Below are 23,014 nucleotides of genomic sequence, written 5' to 3'. Positions count from 1 at the left end.
TATTGACATTTTCTTCCTTGAAGAGCTCAGCAACAACAAGCTTGGTTGGAATTTCAAGTTGGGAATGGAAACTCTCAATCTTCTACAGTGCTTGGACGACAACCCCACACTTGCAACATTGAAGGATCCTCTTTCAGGCCATTTGGGGTCAATATTTGGAAGATATTTTACAATTACAACGGGTTTGAGACAACTGCAACAAATTTGAGCAAATTGAAGGACATTTTCAGCAAGTTAGTTCCCAATTGGTGCTCGTTGTACCATCTCTAGGCTGGTTGTACCATTCTTACTTGGAATGTGAAGTCAATTAAAAAAATGGAGGGTTTTAAATTTGGAATTTATTTGTAAATTCATTGTTGGCAGCAACTAAAGACAGATCAGTGGTTCTTTCAAGGAATTTATAGCAGAGTTGGGCTACATCAACATTTTAGTGGGGAAAGAGGTCGATTATGGAGATTTCTCCTGGCAAGAATTAAAATAAAGTACCCGATCTGCTATTTCTTCATTTATTTATTTTTGGTAATTATATACTAGGAAAATAAAACACCTTGGAGCAATTTACAACACTTGGAGGCTCCTGTATTGTTCTGTGCACCACCTCCAACATCAAAATAAGCTCATCCAAGCTAGCGTAGGACACCTGGTAGACCAATTTTGGCTCTAATTGTGTTAAATAATTATTTACTTGAATTTGTAATTTGTTGTAATAAAGTCGGAATTCTAAGATTTCATTTTAGTCAATTGTTCTTTTATTTATTGCATTCAATTCACAATTTCGCATTGGTATAATCAAGCAAAAAAACCCCAAAATTGAAAAAAACATTAAAAAAAAATCCACCAAAACCCAACAAAAAAACAAATTCATTGGTCAAAGATTGTGAGCAAAACAAACCGTCAGATTAGGCCGAATTCCTAATATTTTTCAAAACCTCTCTTTAATAAGTTGACAATGAGGGGATCAAGGACCACATTGGACAAATGGACCTATAGAGCTGAATATCATATACATATTTAATTAGTATAGATAAGATATTCATGATTTCTTAACTATTAAATTATAAGTTAGTCAAATATGTTGTTGGGTTTTTCAATGAAGTAGATGTCAATGCATGCTTTTAGCTTAATGTTTTTTCAATCTATAAATATGTTTCAAGGCGTTTTAATTTAAACCTAGAAAATACCTAGTCAAATATTTGCCTTTAATCGATGTTTTTTAATCTATAAATTTGTTTTATCTATTGAATTTTCAATAATTTTATAAATTATTTTATTTCTTAAATACACAATTTTTCTTTGTTGAATTATATTTCTTATAATTTTCAAAAAGAAGGAAAATAATACATATTATTTACATCATATGTTTACTTACTAAGTGCATTCTATAAATTAAAAAACGTGTGAAAATAATATAATATAATAAATGAAACATCAAAATGACAAGAAGAAATAATAATTTATAGTGTAATGAAAATAAATTATTATTTAATAATTTTGTCGAGAGGCATCTACATATCCGTAAACAAATTTTTTTTTTGAATAAATTTGGCATGTAGATCACATGTAAATGCATGCACGTTTCAATTTCTCTATAAGTATTATTTTATTACTCTAAATAAAATAGAATCATTGTCACTTGTTTCTACGTATATGAAATTGTTACATCTTTAATGAGAGTGAAAGCGTGCAACATTATTCAACTTCATGTCCTTCTTGATAACTAATAAACTTGCAAGATGATTATGTGATATCTCTAGGCATTGTTTTACATATTTGCTTTTAGAATATAGGTGTACTATTTATAAGTTAGTGGAAATTTGTGTTTTATGGTATTGCTATAAAGATCAATTGTGTAGTTTTTGAGTCAAACTCAATGACCCATGTTTCATGAGTAGTGGTTCCAAAGAACCCATCTCTCATGAGAATGAATGGTCCACTTAGAATCATTAAATTCAAACTAATCTAAAATCTTTAATATATATATATATATATATATATATATATATATATATATATATATATATATATATATATATATATATATATATATATATATATATATATATATAACTATTTTTATTTTTTTTTAACATAAAAATATACTTAGAAAATAATATAAAAATATACTTACATGTTTATATTTATAAAGGCAATTGTGTAGAGAGAGAGAGAGAGAGAGAGAGAGAGAGAGAGAGAGAGAGAGAGAGAGAGAGAGAGAGAGAGAGAGAGAGAGAGAGAGAGAGAGAGAGAGAGAGAGAGAGAGAGAGGTTCTTTTTATTAAGTTATAAATGGCTAGGGCTAATTTTGGATCCCTTTTAGCATTTATATGGGGTTGTAATTTTGGGTATCACTTTTAATTATTTGTGTTACATATGTTTTATTTATATTTTTAACTAGAAAAGGTGAGCAATTAAAACATAGAGAGTTGTAGTAGGAAAATTATCAACAATAGCAATAAATGTCTATTGAAACAACTAGCAAGAAATATCAATATACAACAACCTATAGTAACAAAGAAACAACTCGCTGAATATAACTTTCACTTGAGGTAGCACAAAGAACATCAACCCTTAAATACATCCATAAAACATTGTTTGATCTAGAGCATTTTTATTGGTTGAACACATTCTTTGATCTGTAATTTTCCAAACCAACAACCCCAACATAATCAATGTAATTTTCCAAATCAACAACCCCAACCTAACCAATGTAATTTTCCAAACCAACAACCTCACTATAATCAATCATATCCTCATGATGAGGAATGTCTTTCTCCATAAACACATGCACTATTGTCATTAGGCCCATTTATGCACTTATCTTGAAACTTCTTGATTTGAACTTGAATATTCTGTAATATTCCCCAATTTTAACCAAGGAAAATTCTATAGAATGTTAATATGAAGGGTCAAGCTTGAACAAACCATCTAGATTTCAATTTGAAGGGGGAAAAGAGTGAGAAAAAATGGTCAGCCATCTAAACCTTTCGGTGAAGTTAATAATAACTTATCTCAGAATCTAGGTGATGACATTGTGGTGCGAGGAGAGAGCAAGAAGTGCAAATTTTTAGGACCACACCTTAGGGAAGAGAGATAGGAGGGTGACAAAGAGGGAGCACCACATTTGGTGAGCATGGGCACACAAGCAAAAGGTTAAAAGCACAAACCTGTGTCATGTTTTTATAAAGGAACTAGCCAACACAACTAAAATTGTTTAACTTCGACCGCATAAAAGTGACATTTCTAAATTAAATTTTGAAATGATGTAAACTGATCAAATGTGGAAATATTAATGAAATTTGATATTTATTTTATAAATTCAAAGATAGATTTTTCATTACTAAAAAATGTTGAAAATTAGGGGTTCTAGTTGGCGTCACAAAAAAAAAATGAAAATGAACTTAATTTTTTCTGATTTTTTTTTCCAAGTAGAGAACATATATATGCAGTGTTAAAAAAAATTAAAAAATAATTGATGTATATTTTCTCGTTATAATATTTTGAAGTCCAACATAGCTAAATTTGACAGTTTTCATTCGGCATCACCTTTTGACTACTAAATTTATCATTAACCGAAAAAAAAAAAAATCCTTTTCGAGAAGATTCTCTAATCTAGTGATTTTTTTTTTTTTTTTTTTTTCTAATATCATTTAATATATATTTTTAATTTCTAATCAACCTTTTTTTAACTTTAAAAAGCTACTTGCAATATTTAATTAATAAAAAATATTAAAATTAATCAAAATACTAAAAAATTATATGTCTAGAATCGTGACTTCGAGCACTACAAAAGAGTATTTTTCAATTTTTATAAAAAAATATTATGCTTGAAGAAAAATTGAGCAGAAGTGAAAAGTTTCAGAAATACATAGTTTTTCACCTTTTTTGTGCCACATCAAATGACACATAGGCTAGTCTGGCTGGACTCAGCTTAGTCCGGCCGGACTAACCTTAGTTTTAACAATAATTTTTTTTTAATGAAAGCATTTGAACTAAGGGAGTTCGACCAAACTGAGTCCGATCGGACATCGGACACCATTTTGGCGCCATGCGGCCCGGGGGAAGTCTGGTCGGACTGAGTTCGGTCGGACTTAGTCCTTGTTTTCCCAAAGTGTGACACAACTCCATGCTTTTGCCCAAAAAGCATGTTGTATACTCTTTTTTTAAGAAAAAGTGACAAAATGAGGTTACACTTCCATTTAGAGTTGAGTCAAGGCATCAAAGAGAGTCGAAAGGGGTTGTTTATAAATGATTTTAACAGGAAAAGGTCAAATACTTAACATGTTGGATCCCTTTAGGAAGTTGTCATGGCAGGGGGTGGACAAAAACAAGCTCAGGGAACATTGACTATTGGATTTCCAAAAGAGGATGTTTGTTAGAGTTAGACAACTTGAATTGGGATTTGAGATGTTGTTAGGACATCCAATTAGAATTAGTGGGATGCCACAGGTATTTAAAAACTTGAATTCCTTTTTTAAAAGATGCTTTCCCTTGAGGTTTTTAAAGGTACCAAGAGGTTTTCCATCTTGTTAGACTAAGCAATTGCACCATATGGAAGAGTTAGCAAAACTCAGGCCATGTCTCAGGGTTTTATCAAATAACGACAACCTACTAGAAGTTATATGTCATGCAAATAAATAGAAGTAAAAGGAGTAGACCCATGGGTTTTTAAAAAGGGAACAAGAAGAAGCTTATCTTTCCAATTTAGTGCATGCCAAGATCATCTGAAATTAGTAGATTGGATGTTGTATCAAACTAAGCACTTCCAAGAAGCCTTTCCATCTAAAGCCTTAACAATCCACTTTGTAATAAAACATATACCTTGAGTATATGGGTCAATAATTTACAAGCCACCTTTATCTTTTGGTTAGATGCAATAGGTCCACAAGGTTGTGGGAAAGCCTTTTTTATTTCCCCATTTAGTCCAAAGGAAATTCCTAATTAGTTGGATCAGTTGATTTTAGCAACTCTTGAGGGGAGCCAACAAGAAGAGATGCAAACATGGCTAGCAAGGAGGATTCCATTTTCCACTTGTATTCAACTAACCATGGATAAAAGTTGATTGGTCCAATTCATGAACTTCTTGATTTTAATTATGAACCACATCCAAATGTCCTTGAGGGAGACTCCAATGCTAAGGTATCTAGTTATATAGCCATGCTTAATTTCATGCCAACCATTGGGGATTCAAGAAGATTGAGGGCTAGGATGAGTCATAATAAATTCATTCTTATGCATGGCCAACTTAAAACTAGAAATAGTACAAAAGAGCTCTAGTATGTCTAATGTGTGAGTCACCTCCTTAGTTGAATTCTAGATTAAAAGCATGCTATTAGAAAGAAAGTGAGAGTTGAGGACTTTAACATTACTTGAAAGCGAGATGCCATGAATAAGTTTATTCTAGAGCATGTTAAAAAAGGTAGCCAAGTGCATCATCTACAAGGACAAACAAAGTTGGGGCAAGAGGGTAGCCTTGGAAAATGGATTTCATAAAGGGAATTGGGGGGAGAGGAGTCCATTAACAAGAACTTTTGCATTAATATCAACAAATAACATGTTAACTTGCTGGCAAAATTTGGGGTCAAACCCAAGCCATTTTAGCATTTTGAGGATAAATGCCCAATGAATGTTGGTATTATGTGAACCGGTATGAGGACATAATGACATTGTATGTTGTCATTGATGTCAATATGTTGCAGAGGTGTGAACTGGCATATGTGAGAACCGGTATAACACTGTGAACCGAAATTTGTGCCAAAGTGAAGCGGTGTGCTTATTCAAGGTGAACCGACATATGGTTATAGGAACTGGCACATGGAAGCGTTGTATGACTACCGGTTGGTAGTCTCAACTTTAGGGTTTCCGGTTGAAGTGTTTCAAGCCTTTGTGGCTTAACCAGTGACTTTGTGCGATGAGTTAACATGACAATGAAGAATAGATCGTGTTGCCACAAAAGCCTTTTGTGCGTGAAGAATCATGCATGAAGAAGATCTTGCTATCTACCTTGGAAATATAAGAAGATTGTAAAACGGTGATAACGTGTGATGGGTTATCAATTGCCATGAAAAGGGTGGAAAATGAATGATGGAGATTAATGCAATATGCTCAATGGTCAGGATTGAACCGTTTGAATTCCTTAACCTATTAGGTTTAGGGCTTAGGGTTTATGCTACCGACCTAACTGTTTTCTATAAGGTCGATGTTGTGACTCTTTCTAGGGTTGTTGGCAAACGTTGTGTGTGAGTATCCAAGAGAAGGGATACGTGATTCTTGCCAGACCAAAACGAGAGAAGTGATACCTGCATAGTGTAAGTGCAGAAGGTAAAGAGGAGATTAAGCGGATCTGCATTCGCATTGAGTGTTGTTACCAGATCATTGTAATACCTGTTGATCTCTAACCACCTCAACAATTGGAAAATCCCTTAACAGGGTAGCCTTAACTGGCTTGCTATAAATCCTTTAACATGGTAACTCTAAGCTATTGAGTTCGAAGTCCTTTAGCTATTGAGTTCTTGAAATCCTCTAACAAGGTAACCTTTAACAGGGTTTAACCCTTAATCGGGTATTGTAGCCATCCCTTAACCGGGTGATCTCTAACAAGATCGGTTCCTAGCAGAACCTATTGTAATGTCTCTAACCGGACAAGGCACCTAATAGAGTGGACCTCCAAAGAGTTCAAAACAGCTTCTGGGTATTCATCCCCACCGTGGTTTTTCCCAGTTGGGTTTCCACGTGAAAAATATGTGTGTCATGTGAGATGCTTTTATCTTGTGATGCTTTGCTATTGTTTGTCAAGCATATGATGGTTTTGTGTTTTATGCCTGTCAATAAAACATGTTGAACTAGTTGTTACTATGATCTGATGACAGATGACCTGTTCATGCATAAGGGTGAAATGGTAATGTAGTCTCGAGTTGAGTGAAAAGCTAAGTGAGTAATTGGTTAATGCTTGTCTCAGACATTCTTAGCTTTACCGGTTGCACTCTGTTTCTAACCGGTATCACTGTCTACCAGTCTTTTGAAGTGTTTGCTGTCAAACTGATTTAGGACTGTATTTTTGCCTGTACTGATTAACCTCCCCCTCTCAGTACCGGTTTGGTACTATTTGATCATCATTGAGTTATCAATTGGTATCAGAGCGTTGTCCTCCAGGTCCTTTGTGTTATAAGCTTAATCGCTTGAGGTAAAGATCCCAATCAAATGACGAAACGGGAAGGTCCAAATTTTAACAGGAAAAAATTTAGTATATGGAAAGACAGGATGAAGATATACATCAGAAGCATGGGTGCTCAACATTGGAGCTATGTTGAGAATGTCTATGTTGCCCCTATCGGTACTCTCACCAATGACCAAAATAGAGAGATACAAGAAAATGGGCAAGTCATGGAAGCCCTAATTAGTATTTTATTTGACATTGAGTTTATTGATGTTCAGGACAAGGTAAATCCCAAAGAGGTATGGGATACTCTTGAATATATCTATGGCAGTGATGAGCATGTAAAACAGGCTAAGGAAGAAAGCCTGAGAGGGAAGTTTGAAGGTATGCGGATGGTTGAAGGTGAGACCATTCAATAGTATGGAATAAGAATCAAAAACATTGTTGGAGATATCAAGAGTGCAGGTGGTAAAATAGAAGACTCCACTGTGGTAAGAAAAGTCTTGAGATCCCTATTGCTGGTCTATGCAATAAGGGTTGCTGCTATTTAGGAGCTGAGATCAATAGACAAGACTAAGGTATCTTTGGACTCCATCATAGCAAAATTGACAAACTATGAGCTAAATAGTTTTGATGGCAGTGTTCAAAAGACTAAATCAACTTTTAAAGCTTCTGCTATACCATCCAGAAAAGGAAAAGAAGCTAGCACTAGTGGTGAACCAAGACAGAGCAGAGAAATGGATGATGAGGAGATTTTGATGGTATTTGAAGCTCTCCTTGCCAGGAAACTTCCTAAAGGAACCAGCAAATACAAAGGTAAGCTACCTCTGAAATGCTTTTCTTGCAACTAGATAGGACATATTACTGTAAACTGTCCTAATGGTGACAACAAGGACAAATCGGAAAGGTTCAAGAAATTCAAAGGAGGAAACCGGAGAAACTGTTTTGTGGCAGTTGATGAAGGTATCACAGATGAAGAACCAGAGGATGAAGAAAATGAAGATATTGTGTTTTTTGCTATCAAAGAAGATGTGTCAGACAAGAAGGCTCTTGTCTCCTGGTCTGATAATTCCAATGAGTGGATCATTGGTAGTGGTTGTTCTCACCATATCACTGGTGATCGAAGCAAGTTTCTATCCTTGGAGGAGTATGATGGTGGTGTGGTTTGCTTTGGAAATGATGCACCATGCATGGTCAAAGGCAGAGGGTCCATCTCTCTGAATGGAAAGAGTAGTGCTGACAATGTGTACTGGGTCGATGGTCTTAGACACAACCTTCTGAGTGTTGCCCAACTGAATGACAGTGGCCTCACTCTGGAATTCAAGAATGGAGTTTGCAGAATCAAAGGAAAAGATGGTGAATTGGTGGCCACCGGCATCCAAACCAAAGGTAACCTATTTCATCTGAATGCAAATATAAGTACATGTCTTATGGCTAAATTTGATGATAGCTGGATATGGCATAGGAGACTCTGCCATGTAAACTTTGATAACATTGTAAAGGCTAGTAAGATCAAGGCAGTTAGAGGGTTGCCAATGCTAAGCAAACCAAATAAAAGCTTGTGTAGAGAGTGTCAATTGGGGAAAATGTCCTCCTCAACCTTTAAAGGTAAATCTTTCACTACTGACAACTTGCTTGATCTTGTGCATACTGATTTGTGTGGTCCTATGAAAACTAGAAGTGTGCAGAGTGATAGGTACTTCATGATTCTCACTGATGACTGCTCAAGAATGATGTGGGTCACATTCTTGAAAGACAAGTTTGAAGCCTTCGTAAAGTTTAAAGCCTTCAGAGCATTAGTGGAGAAGGAAAGCGGTAAAAGGATCAAGTGCCTGAGAACTGATCAAGGAGGGGAATTCACTTCTGTTGAATTCAACAAGTACTGTGAAGAACATGGCATCAAGAGGCAATTGTCTACCCCCCGGACTCCACAGCAAAATGGCCTAGCAGAGAGGAATAACCGGACGGTGGTTGAAGCAACTAGAACCATGTTGATTCAAGGAAAGGTAGCTCACACCTTTTGGAGAGAAGCGGTGAGCACTGTAGTCTACATAATGAACCGTGTACTCATCAAGAAAGGTAAGGATAAATCTCCTTATGAGTATTGGACCAGTAAGACACCTGTGGTTAGCTACTTTAGAGTGTTTGGTAGCAAATGTTACATCAAGAGAAGTGAACACCAGAGCAAATTTGATGCGAAATGTGATGAGGGAATATTCCTAGGATATTCCACCAAGAGCAAAGCTCTCAAGTGTTTCAACAATAGGACTCAGAGAATTGTGGAAAGCATCAATGTATGAGTTTATGAAACCTCTGAGAACACCAAGGAAACCGATAGTGAGCAAGTGGTAAGTGAACCGGTTGCAACCTTTTGGGAACCGATTGTCAGTCAACCGAGTACAAGTAACAATGTTCCTACACTAGCAGATGTAGATGTTGATACTGATGGAGATGAGGATGAAAAAGAAAAGCAAGAGGGATCTATCAAGACCATTCCTCGGTATGTCAAGCTGAATCATGATCCTAAGCAGATCATAGGAGATAAGAATGCAAGAATTCTTTCAAGAAGAAAAGTCAGAGTAAACTCATGTATGATCTTTGAATTCAAGCCTAAAACATTCAAAGAGGCACATAAGGATGAAGATTGGATCAAGGCAATGGAAGAGGAACTTGACCAGATAGAGAAAAATGGTACATGGTCCTTGGTAGCCAAACCGAAGCACAAAAATGTCATTGGTACCAAATGGATCTTCAGAAATAAGCTGAATGAGGATGGAACAGTGATTAGAAACAAAGCCAGACTGGTGTGCAAAGGATATGCCCAAGAAGAAGGAGAAGACTATGAGAAAACCTTTGCTCCTGTAGCCAGATTGGAAGGATTTCATATGCTTCTTGCATATGCAGCTTCAAAGGCTTCAAAGTATATCAAATGGATGTAAAATCTGCATTCCTAAATGGTGTACTTGAAGAGGAGTTGTATATAGAGCAACCAGATGGGTTTTCCCTATCTGAAGACAGTGACATGGTGTGTAGGCTACATAAAGCCTTATATGGTCTAAAGCAAGCACCTAGAGCATGGTATGAACGCCTGCATTCCCATCTTGTGAAGATTGGATTTGAGAGAACAAGTGAATATAGCAATATCTACTTGAAGTCCGAAGGAGATCAGATCCTGATATGTGAGGTATTTGTTGATGACATTATCTTTGGTGGAGATGACAAGATGAGTCGTGAGTTTGCAGATGAGATGAAGAAAGAGTTTGAGATGTCACTCATAGGGGAGATTAAGTTCTTCATTGGACTACAGATCCAGCAAATGAGAGATGGAATCTTTATCACTCAGTCCAAGTATGTCAAAGAGGTGTTGAAGACCTTTGGCATGGAAGATAGCAAACCGGTTGGTACACCGATGGTGACCGGTTGTAAACTATCCAAAGAGGATGATTCAGCATTGGTTGATGAGAAGGAATACCGATCAATGATTGGTAAATTGCATTATGTAGTGCATTGCAGACCGGATATTGCACATGCAATTGGCATTACTGCAAGGTTGCAGAAAAGTCCAAGAGAATCCCACTTGGTTGCAGTCAAGTGGATTCTTAGGTATCTGAAGGGAACTGTTGACTATGGATTGTCGTATCCATATAGCAAGGATTTCAACTTGAAATTGTTCACAAATACTGATTGGGTTGGTAATGTAGATGACCAAAAGAGCACAACCGGTGGTGAATTCTTCCTTGGTGGTAGACTGGTGTCATGGATGAGTAAAAAGCAGAGTTGTATCTCTCGGTCTACAATGGAAGCAGAGTATGTTGCAGCTTTCATGAACTACACTCAGACAATTTGGATGAAGCATGTATTGAATGGATTCAAAGTTCCTGTATCTGAACCGGTAAGTATATTTTGTGACAATACTAGTGCAATTAATATCTCCAAGAATCCGGTTTTACATTCTAGAACCAAGCACTTTGAGCTTAAGTATCATTTCTTGAGCGAAAAGGTTCACAACAAAGAGATTGCACTGGAACATGTCTCCAGTAAGGAGCAGTTAGCAGACATATTCACCAACCTCTCCCAAAGACTACATTTACATACTTAAGATGTGAATTAGGGGTATTGCCCCTTCAAGAGGTGAACTAAAAGCATATGCTCCACATCAGTCAGGTATTGCATAATTAAATTTATTTTAGATTGATGTGTTGAAGGATGCTACTCCTCAGGGGGAGCAGCATAATGGAATAGGGAAGCTTGTGCCTCCACTTTGGCATTGTTGTCAAAGGGGGAGAAGATGTGAAGCAGAGAAGATATCTGCGGAAATTGGGGGAGAAGATGTGAAGCGGAGAGATATCTTTGAATATTGCCACCAATGCCAAAGGGGGAGATTGTTGGCATTATGTGAACCGGTATGAGGACATAATGACATTGTATGTTGTCATTGATGTCAATATGTTGCAGAGGTGTGAACCAGCATATGTGAGAACTGGTATAACACTATGAACTGACATTTGTGCCAAAGTGAAGCAGTGTGCTTGTTCAAGGTGAACCGACATATGGTTATAGGAACCAGCACATGGAAGCGTTGCATGACTACTGGTTGGTAGTCTCAACTTTAGGGTTTCCGGTTGAAGTGCTTCAAGCCTGTGTGGCTCAACCGATGACTTTGTACGATGAGTTAGCATGACAACGAAGAACAGATCATGTTTCCACGTAAGCCTTGTGTGCATGAAGGATCGTGCATGAAGAAGATCTTGCCTATCTACCTCAGGAATATGAGAAGACTGTAAAACGGTGATAACTTGTGATGGGTTATCAGTCGCCATGAAAATGATGGAAAACGAACGATGGAGATTAATGCAGTATGCTCAACGGTCAGGATTGAACCATTTGATTTCCTTAACCTATTAGGTTTAGGGTTTAGGGTTTATGCTACTGACCTGACTATTTTCTATAAGGTCGATGTTGTGACTCTTTCTAGGGTTGTTGGCAAAAGTTGTGTGTGAGTATCCAAGAGAAGGGATACGTGATTCTTGCCAAACCAAAAGGAGAGAAGTGATACCTGCAAAGTGTAAGTGCAGAAGGTAAAGAGGAGATTAAGCGGATCTACATTGACATTGAGGGTTGTTACCAGATCATTATAATACCTATTGATCTCTAACCACCTCAACAGTTGGAAAATCCCTTAACAGGGTATCCTTAACCGACTTGTTGTAAATCCTTTAACATGGTAACTCTAAGCTACTAAGTTTGAAGTCCTTTAGCTATTGAGTTATTGAAATCCTCTAACAAGGTAACCTTTAATAGGGTTTAACCCTTAATCGTGTATTGTGGCCATCCCTTAACTGGGTGATCTCTAATAGGATCGGTTCCTAGCAAAACCTATTGTAATATCTCTAACTGGACAAGGCTCCTAACAGAGAGGACTTCCAAAGAGTTCAAAACAGCTTGTGGGTATTCATCCCCACTGTGGATTTTCTGAGTTGGGTTTCCACATGAGAAATATGTGTGTCATGTGAGGTCCTCTATGTTATAAGCTTAATAGCTTGAGGTAAAGATCCCAGTCAAATGATGAAGCGGGAAGATCCAAATTTTAACAGGGAAAATTTTAGTATATGGAAAGACATGATGAAGATATATATCAGAAGCATGGGTGCTCAACACTGGAGCTATGTTGAGAATGTCTATGTTGCCCCTATCGGTACTCTCACCGATGACCAAAATAGAGAGATACAAGAAAATGGGCAAGTCATGGAAGCTCTAATTAGTAGTTTATCTGACATTGAATTTATTGATGTTCAAGACAAGGTAAATCCCAAAGAGGTATGGGATACTCTTGAAAATATCTATGGCGGTGATGAGCATGTAAAACAGGCTAAGGAAGAAAGCCTAAGAGGGAAGTTTGAAGATATGCAAATGGTTGAAGGTGAGACCATTCAACAGTATGGAATAAGAATCAAAACCGTTGTTGGAGATATCAAGAGTGCAGGTGGTAAAATAGAAGACTCCATTGTGGTAAGCAAAGTCCTGAGATCCCTATTGCCGGTCTATGCAATAAGGTTTGCTGTTATTCAGGAGCTGAGATCAATAGACAAGACTAAGGTATCCTTGGAATCCATCATAGAAAAGTTGACTGCCTATGAGCTAAATAGTTTTGATGGCAGTGTTCAAACGACTGAATCAGCTTTTAAAGCTTATGTTATACCATCCAGAAAAGGAAAAGAAGCTAGCACTAGTGGTGAACCAAGACAAAGTAGAGAAATGGATGATGAGGAGATTTTGATGACATTTGAATCTCTCCTTGCCAGGAAAATTCCTAAAGGAACCGGCAAATACAAAGGTAAGCTACCTATGAAATGCTTTTCTTGCAACCAGATAGGACATATTGCTATAAACTGTCCTAATGGCGACAACAAGGACAAATCGGAAAGGTTCAAGAAATTCAAAGGAGGAAACCGGAGAAACTATTTTGTGGCAGTTGACGAAGGTGTCACAGATGAAGAATCAGAGGATGAAGAAAATGAAGATATTGTGTTTGTTGCTGTCAAAGAAGATGTGTCATACAAGAAGGCTCTTGTCTCCCGGTTTGATAATTCCAATGAGTGGATCATTGACAGTGGCTATTCTCACCATATGACTGGTGATCGAAGCAAGTTTCTATCCTTGGAGGAGTATGATGGTGGTGTGGTTCACTTTGGCAATGATGCACCATGCATGGTCAAAGGCAGAGGGTCCATCTATCTGAATGGAAAGAGTAGCGCTGACAATGTGTATTGGGTTGATGGTCTCAGACACAACCTTCCAAGTGTTGCCCAGCTGAATGACAGTGGCCTCACTCTGGAATTCAAGAATGGAGTTTGCAGAATCAAAGGAAAAGATGGTGAATTGGTGGCCACCAGCATCCAGACCAAAGGTAACCTATTTCATCTGAATGCAAATATAAGTACATGTCTTATGGCTAAATTTGATGATAGCTGGATATGGCATAGGAGACTTTGCCATGTAAACTTTGATAACATTGTAAAGGCCAGTAAGATCAAGGCAGTTAGAGGGTTGTCGGTGCTAAGCAAACTGGATAATACCTTGTGCAAAGAGTGTCAATTGGGGAAAATTTCCTCCTCAACCTTTAAAGGTAAATCTTTCACAACTGACAACTTGCTTGATATTGTGCATACTAATTTGTGTGGTCCTATGAAAACTAGAAGTGTGCAGGGTGATAGGTACTTCATGATTCTCACTGATGATTGCTCAAGAATGATGTGGGTCACATTCTTGAAAGACAAGTTTGAAGCCTTTGTAAAGTTTAAAGCTTTCAGAGCATTAGTGGAGAAGGAAAGCGGTAAAAGGATCAAGTGCTTGAGAACTGATCAAGGAGGGGAATTCACTTCCGGTGAATTCAACAAGTACTGTGAAGAACATGGCATCAAGAGGCAATTGTCTGCCCCCCAGACTCCACAGCAAAATGGCCTAGCAGAGAGGAATAACCGAACGGTGGTTGAAGCAACTAGAACCATGTTGATTCAAGGAAAGGTAGCTCACACCTTTTGGAGAGAAGCGGTGAGCACTGCAATCTACATAATGAACCATGTACTCATCAAGAAAGGTAAGGATAAATCTCCTTATGAGTATTGGACCAGTAAGACACCTGTGGTTAGCTACTTTAGAGTGTTTGGTAGCAAATGTTACATCAAGAGAAGTGAACACCAGAGCAAATTTGATGTGAAATGTGATGAGGGAATATTCCTTGGATATTCCACCAAGAGCAAAGCTCTCAAGTGTTTCAACAATAGGACTCAGAGAATTGTGGAAAGCATCCATGTAAGAGTTGATGAAACCTCTGAGAAAACTGAGGAAACTGGTAGTGAGCAAGCGGTAAGTGAACCGGTTGCAACCTTCTGGGAACCAATTGTCAGTCAACTGAGTACCAGTAACAGTTTTCCTACACCGACAGATGTAGATGCTGATACTGATGGAGATGAGGATGAAGAAAAAAAGCAAGAGGAATCTATCAAGACCATTCCTCGGTATGTCAAGCTGAATCGTGATCCTAAGAAGATCATAGGAGATAAGGATGCAGGAATCCTTACAAGAAGAAAAGTAAGAGAAAACTCATGTATGATCTCTGAATTTAAGCCTAAAATCAAAGAGGCACATATGGATGAAGATTGGATCAAGGCAATGGAAGAGGAACTTGACCAAATAGAGAAAAATGGTACATGGTCCTTGGTACACAGACCGGAGCACAAAAATGTCATTGGTACCAAATGGGTCTTTAGAAATAAGCTGAATGAGGATGGCACAGTGATTAGAAATAAAGCCAGAATGGTGTGCAAAGGATATGCCCATGAAGAGGGAGAAGACTATGGTTAAACCTTTTCTCCTGTTGCCAGATTGGAAGGAGTTCGTATGCTTCTTGCATATGCAGCTTTTAAAGGCTTCAAAGTATATCAAATGGATGTAAAATATGCATTCCTAAATGGTGTACTTGAAGAGGAGTCTTATATAGAGCAATCAGATGGGTTTGCCCTATCTGAAGATAGTGACATGGTGTGTAGGCTACATAAAGCCTTATATGGTCTAAAGAAAGCACCTAGAGCATGGTATGAACGCCTGCGTTCCCATCTTGTGAAGATTGGATTTGAGAGAACAAGTGAAGATAGCAATATCTACTTGAAGTCTAAAGGAGATCAGATCCTGATCTGTGAGGTATTTGTTGATGACATTATCTTTGGTGGAGATGAAAAGATGAGTCATGAGTTTGCAGATGAGATGAAGAAAGAGTTTGAGATGTCACTCATAGGGGAGATTAAGTTCTTCATTGGACTGCAGATCCAGCAGATGAGAGATGGAATCTTTATCACTCAGTCCAAGTATGTCAAAGAGGTGTTGAAGACCTTTGGCATGGAAGATAGCAAACCGGTCGGTACACCGATGGTGATCGGTTGTAAACTATCCAAAGAGGATGACTCAACATTGGTTGATGAGAAGGAATACTGATCAATGATTGGTAAATTGCATTATGTAGTGCATAGCAGACCGGATATTGCACATGCAGTTGGCATTACTGCAAGGTTGTAGAAAAGTCCAAGAGAATCCCACTTGGTTGCAGTCAAGTGGATTCTTAGGTATCTGAAGGGAACTATTGACTATGGATTGTGGTATCCATATAGAAAGGATTTCCACTTGAAAGTGTTCACAGATGCTGATTGGGCTGGTAATGTAGATGACTGAAAGAGCACAACCAGTGGTGCATTCTTCCTTGGTGGTAGACTGGTGTCATGGATGAGTAAAAAGCAGAGTTGTATCTCTCAATCTACAATGGAAGCAGAGTATGTTGCAGCTTTCATGAACTACACTCAGATAATTTGGATGAAGCATGTATTGAATGGATTCAAAGTTCCTATATCTGAACCGGTAAGTATATTTTGTGACAATACTATTGCAATTAATATCTCCAAGAATCCGGTTTTACATTCTAGAACCAAGCACTTTGAGCTTAAGTATCATTTCTTGAGGGAAAAGGTTCACAACAAAGAGATTGCACTGGAACATGTTTCCAGTAAGGAGCAGTTAGCAGACATATTCACCAAGCCTCTCCCAAAGACTACATTTACATACTTAAGAGGTGAATTAGGGTGTAGCGTCCTAAAATTGTGACACTTGCAATTTCAACTGCATTTGGGTCTTTACGATGGCGACACAACACGGAACCTGAATGGAGACCCTGAAACTTGTCCACGACATCAAAAATTGCATTTTTCCAGCACCTTGCCTGATCCCTCCTTGCACCCTGCTGTCCCGGGAGGTGGGACCAAAGCGCCCAGCGCCCTGGTCCTTTAGGCCTAGGGCGCCCAGCGCCCTGGTCCCTGGCCCTATTTTTGGGCCCGGTCTCCTATGGGGCTTCGGGTCTTTATGTTTGCAAATTGGAAAATACTCTTTCCTTGTCGGCCCAAGGTCAAAAAAATCAGTCTATCAACCCTAATTGACAAGTATATAAACTACATTTCCTCTCCCATTTTGGGAGGAAGATGAAAAGAGGAAGGACATATGTGTACAAGACGCGGAAACGATATTCAAACATTCAAGCATTCAAGCATTCAAGCATTCCTTCAAGCAATTGATCATTCTAAGTCTCCATTCAAGGCTAAGTGTTGCATTCAAGGCAAGGATTCAACCATTGAAGAGGAGATCACATACAACATACAACATACAACATACAACATACAACAACATCTACACCTTCGCATGTAAGAATACAAACATTCTTACAACAAGGTACTAGTACTTGTTTTACATTACAAACATTTACATTCACAACATTTCTCATTTCTTGGTTAATTCCAAAACCGGGGTTTGACCTAAGGGCAAACCCCTAATCCCTAACCCCCCAATCATCTTCACTTTTCTGTGTGTAGGTTGCAGGTACGCGGCTGAAATTGAATATCTGGAATCCTTGTGCAGAGACGAACAGATCCCCCTTCATTTTGCGGATTTTTCGGAGGACCGTGTGCACGCCGGGCGTCATCGTCCCGTCAAATTTCACTCAAATTTGTAGGGCAGCGCCGTCTCGACATTTTACGGCTAATTCCAGGTCCGTAGCTTCATCCTATATCCCTATCTCAGTTTATAAGCGAATCTTTCTCACTTTTCATACATTCCTAGCTTAATTCTTCTATCTACATTCTTTACAAAAGAGGGTAGCCTTGTTGTCTTAACCCTTGAAACTCATTTAGAATCCAATCTTGCATTGCGTGGGATTGGATCTTGTGGGTTTCAACCCCTCTTTTGAATGTAAAGTCTCCCCTAAGTGAAAACCGTCAATCCTAGTGACCTCCCTTCTCTCTCCTCGGAGTTGGAGAGGGGAGAGCAACTAGGGTTCGATTTTTTTCCGCTTTACATTTTGGTGAACCCAATGTGAACATCCTTTCTGATTATTCATGGTTAGATCTGAAAATTTGCTTCCTTAATTACATTTCCATGTTTGATCTTTTGCAAATTTTAGAGGTTGATTGCATAAAAACCCTAAATTTTCTTTTTGAAAATTGAACTTGTGAAATGTTTAATTGTTAATGCTTGTTTTAGATCTACCCTTCTATTACAAATTATCAATTCATATCTGTGCTTTAATTTTGAAAATTAAGTGGTTAAGTGTCAAAACCCTAATTTTTAAAACCCTCTTGATTCAACATTTGACTGATAATTTCACTGATCAAAACATCTCCAAATTAGTTGTAACTTTGGATTCCGCAACAAAATCATAATATCTTTCATCCCTGAAAATTTGGAAAAAATTTGCGAGGACCATGTGCACCCCGAGCGCCATCGTCCCCGACATTTTTTCCGAAATTTCGGGAGCTAGATCTTACTGTATTTTTCTGCTAAAATCCAGAATCTTCGCTGATTTTATCAATTCTAACACTTTCAAAATTACAGTCAAAGTTGGTCTAGTGATTGCTTGGATTAAGGCTTCTAATCATTCAAAAATTGTTGAAATTGAAATTTTGTGGCAAAATTGTGTTTCTTACTATCCTAAATCTGAAAAGTGTGTTGGCATTCATTCGAAATTTCAGTGCTTTATTCAAATTCTTGCAATTTGTGACTTTTGAAATTAAGTGCTTAATTATACCAACTTTGATTTCCGCTTTCAAAATTGAATTTTGCGTGAAATTGAGTCAACTTTTAAAATTCAAAACTTGCATTGCTTTTGGTATTCCCTCTAAAATCATAAAATTCAAAATTTCAGTTTCCCTCTCTTTTTCAAAATTCAAATTTTGCATTTTTCGACAATCTAGGTAGGGTTCAATTTTGAGATTGCAACTTTAATTTGGCCTATCTACAGATCATAAAATCACTGAATTTTTTCAGATTAGCTTTAAAATCATCATACCCTTCATCCTTGCAAATTTTGAAAAAAGTCGCGAGGACCGTGTGCACTCCGAGCGCCACGGTCCCTGACATTTTTTCTGAAATTTTGGGAGATTGTCGTGATTGCATTTAACAGCTTAAATCTAGGAGATTGGCCGATTTTACTGAAATTTGCTACCTCTAAATTCAAAATTTTCTCTCTCTCCCTAGTGCATGAGTTTTACAACAATAAGCCCTACTTACACTATTCCTGTTAGACGAAGCCTTAGAATTAAGTCTTTCCAAGGTTTAATTACCGAGGAGATGGAACCTAATTTGAATAGCCTTTTTAACAAGGACATGGGTAATTCCTCTAATCCTCTTAATGATGAAGAAGCTCTCCATGAGGTTTCTGTAGAACAACTTTCAAAATTGGATAATCAATTTGACGATTTTCAACAATGGATGTCTCAAGAATACCCCGATAGTCAAGCTCTTCCTTTAATTGAGGGTCTAAAACATATGCTTCAAAGTGATAAGAATGGAATTGATATTTTGCGTGGTATTGCACACATTGTGGATTCGAATGTGATGCCTATGAAGAGTTGTGCCGAAACTTTAGGTTATACACAACCTCCCACTCAAGTCAATCATTTTGTTCCTTTAACAACTTCTATTGCTAGCATACCTACCTTTACATCAAACATAATGACTACTTCTATACAAGACATTCCCCCTATGATTACCAGTCATGGGGGCAATCCTTCCTCTTCAATTACTCCTCTTCCTTCATTTAATCCAACTTCTTCATTCATTCCTTCAATGAGTGTTCCTATTACATCTCCACAAATGAACATGACGCGAGGGGGCAATTCATTTAACCATTCCATTCCTCCTTGTGGTGCTCCTCTTTTCCAATCATCTCCTATGACTAACTATCATAGTGTCCCGCCACCTTACTCTCAATCAATACCTTCTTTCAATAACATAATACCTCCATCTCAATCTAACACGTCTAATATGAACTCTTCAACTGAAGCGACCATTAACAATCTTGCACAAACTGTCTCTTCTTTATAGCAACAAATTGCCTCTATGAATCAATCTAAGTTTAGTGTGCCTACATTTGATGTTGCGAGCCCACTTTCTCTTGACATTGTCCGAGCTATCCCTCCTAAACATGTTGAAATCCTACATTTGGAGCTTTATAATGGTAAAGGTGATCCTCTAACACATGTTAAGACTTCTCAAACAATCTGTACCGATTTTGCTTATGACCAAAGGTTGCTTGCAAAACTGTTTACTAGAACATTGAGAGACAAAGCCCTACAATGCTATTGCTCGTTGCCTTCTTATTCTATTACTTCTTTCGAACAACTTGCAAATGCTTTCATTCAACAATTTCAAAACAATATAAGTCCTAAAGTTACTTTGATTAATTTAATGCATTGTAAACAAGGTGTTAAAGAAAAAGTGACTGATTTCATTGGTAGATATAAGCATTTGTATGCTCAAATTTCTTTTCCAGTGCCTAACAATGATATTCAAAGAATCTTTATTTCTAATTTACAAAAAGATATTCGAGACAAACTTCTATTTTCTGAGTTTACTTCTTTCCAACAGTTGTGTGCAACTCTTCACAATTATCAACTGACTGTGAGTCAAATGGAACAAGCAAATCCTATGGCTCCGAGTGATAAGGGTGATAGCAGTCAACAACCATTTGGAAAGTTTAAACCGAACAAAGATTCCATCAAATTCAATGAAAACATCATCAACAACAATGTGAATGCAGCATCAGGTGTGCCTCCTATTTCTAAGTTTTTCAAGAAAGAAAGAAAGTATACTCCTTTGAATGAATCATTGCATAGTATTATGAATAAGCTATTGGAACAAAATGTGCTTACTCTTCCTCCTATAAGGCAAATAGATCCTACAAAGATTAATTCACCATATTTTGATAACAAATCTTTTTGTCAATTTCATCGTCAACCTGGGCATGATACTGAAAAATGTTTTGCTTTAAAGGGTAAAATTCAAGATTTGATTGATAATAATACTATCTCTGTTTCTGGAGTGAATGATAAAGGCAACACATCTATAGCTCCTCCTAACCAAAATCTTCAGATTTTTACTGATCCATTACCTTCTCATACCTCTAATGCAATTGAGGATAATGATTCCTCTTTCTCATCTGATGGTCTTGTGTCTATGACTCTGAATGTGATTAACTTTGTAGAGCAGCAAGAAAACCCTAAAGAACCTTCCATCACATTTGATTCTAGTGAAACTATCAGGGCACCTGATGGTCCTTTATACATAGTTGCAAAAATCAAGAATACACCTTTCCGTGGAGTGCTTATTGATCCTCTGTGCATGGTTAATGTTATTACTAAAGAATTCCTTTTTACTTTGCAATTGAATCAAGTGATATATGACAAAACAGATGTGATTGTGAAATTATTTGATGCATTTTCTTCTCCTGCAATTGGTTCTATTACATTACCTATTGAGGTTCATAACAAATCCCTTGATGTGAACTTTGCTATTATTCCTTCATCCGAACAATTTCGTGTGAAGCTTGGCTATCCTTGGCTATCTTCCATGAAAGCTATTGCTTCTCCTATTCACAAGTGTTTGAAATTTCCCCATAATGGTGAAGTTGTTACTGTCAATCATAGTCTCTTTAAAAAGGCTGAAAGAACTTCTAGTGTTCCTATTGATTATTTTTGGCCTAAACAATTCCAATCTCTTCCTCCGCGAAGTGATCATCTTTTCAAATCTTATCAAAAGTGGAAAAAAGATATGATCCTATCTCTAAGTGAACCTAGAACACCCAAACTTGATACTCCTATCGTTCTTGAGAAGGAAGTTCTTCCTTTGAAAGATAAAACTAATGTCTTTCCTCAAGAAGATTCCCAACCCATCCCTATGGATGTGACTATATCTATGCCTAATAAACTTTTTAAAAGTAGACCTATACCTCCTCGTCATGATGGACTTGGTCTCCTTCCTAAACCAAATATTCCTCCTTTATATGGAGCAGTTCCTCCTCCTTCCTTTTATAGAGAGAAGAGACCTTCCTCTTCTCCTATTATCCAGCCTAAGAGACCACAACCTAAACACCCAAGTGATAAGGATGAGAACATTCCTCCTCCTCAATCTTCGCCACTTCCTACTAAGACTAGACGAAATCATTCTGCACGTGAACACTGACGAAAGCGTCATCTTAGGGCTCAAGCAGCTGCTTCTCCAACTTTGCAATCCCCAAAAACACCTTCAACAAGCATTATTCCATTTTCTCCAAAATCTCCTAAACATAAGATGCATGATGGTCTTGATCCTGTGCAAGTTAAAGATCCTATTTTTATAAATCTTGATGATGATATAGATGAAAATGTTATTCATGATGAAAATGTTACTCCTCTTGCTTCTGATAGTGAATATGAACTTGTTGATATTGATAACCATCTATCTAACGAATTTTCTAAAGGACTTATCCTAGCTCCTAGACAAGAACAACGTGGCTTGGAACATGAACATAGCCCTTGTTTGGATCTTGTGATAGCTCCATCTACTGTGTTAAATGTTCCTCCTCTAGCGTGTTTCCTGCCTTCCCGAAACATTGATCAGCAAGATCGGGGGGTAGATGACGTGCTAGACTAGTTTCATTAGCATAGTAGATTCTCTCCTCCTCTCTTTCTTTTGTTACTTCTTCTATGTGTTATTCTCATTCTTCTATTTGTTTTCCTTAGTGTTGTCTACTTGAGGACGATGCAAAGCATTGAGATCTCTTTTGGTCTCTCTCATGTTGACTCAAAAGACACATGTGTTCCCTTCTTCTAGGTGACCTTCCTTGATTGGGGAATGAAGAACAATTATGCATACATACATATGATATATATACATGAATTATCATACAGCATACTGACCCCGAGGAAAGCGAAGTCACCTCGTGCTTTGTGTTTTGTATCTATTATCCTTGGGTTTATCTCACACTTGGGGGCTAAATCCTTGCGATAAC

The sequence above is a fragment of the Cryptomeria japonica genome, chromosome 5 (assembly GCF_030272615.1).
Source record: "Cryptomeria japonica chromosome 5, Sugi_1.0, whole genome shotgun sequence".
Taxonomy (NCBI): domain Eukaryota; kingdom Viridiplantae; phylum Streptophyta; class Pinopsida; order Cupressales; family Cupressaceae; genus Cryptomeria; species Cryptomeria japonica.
Note: the sequence above shows the minus strand (reverse complement) of the source record.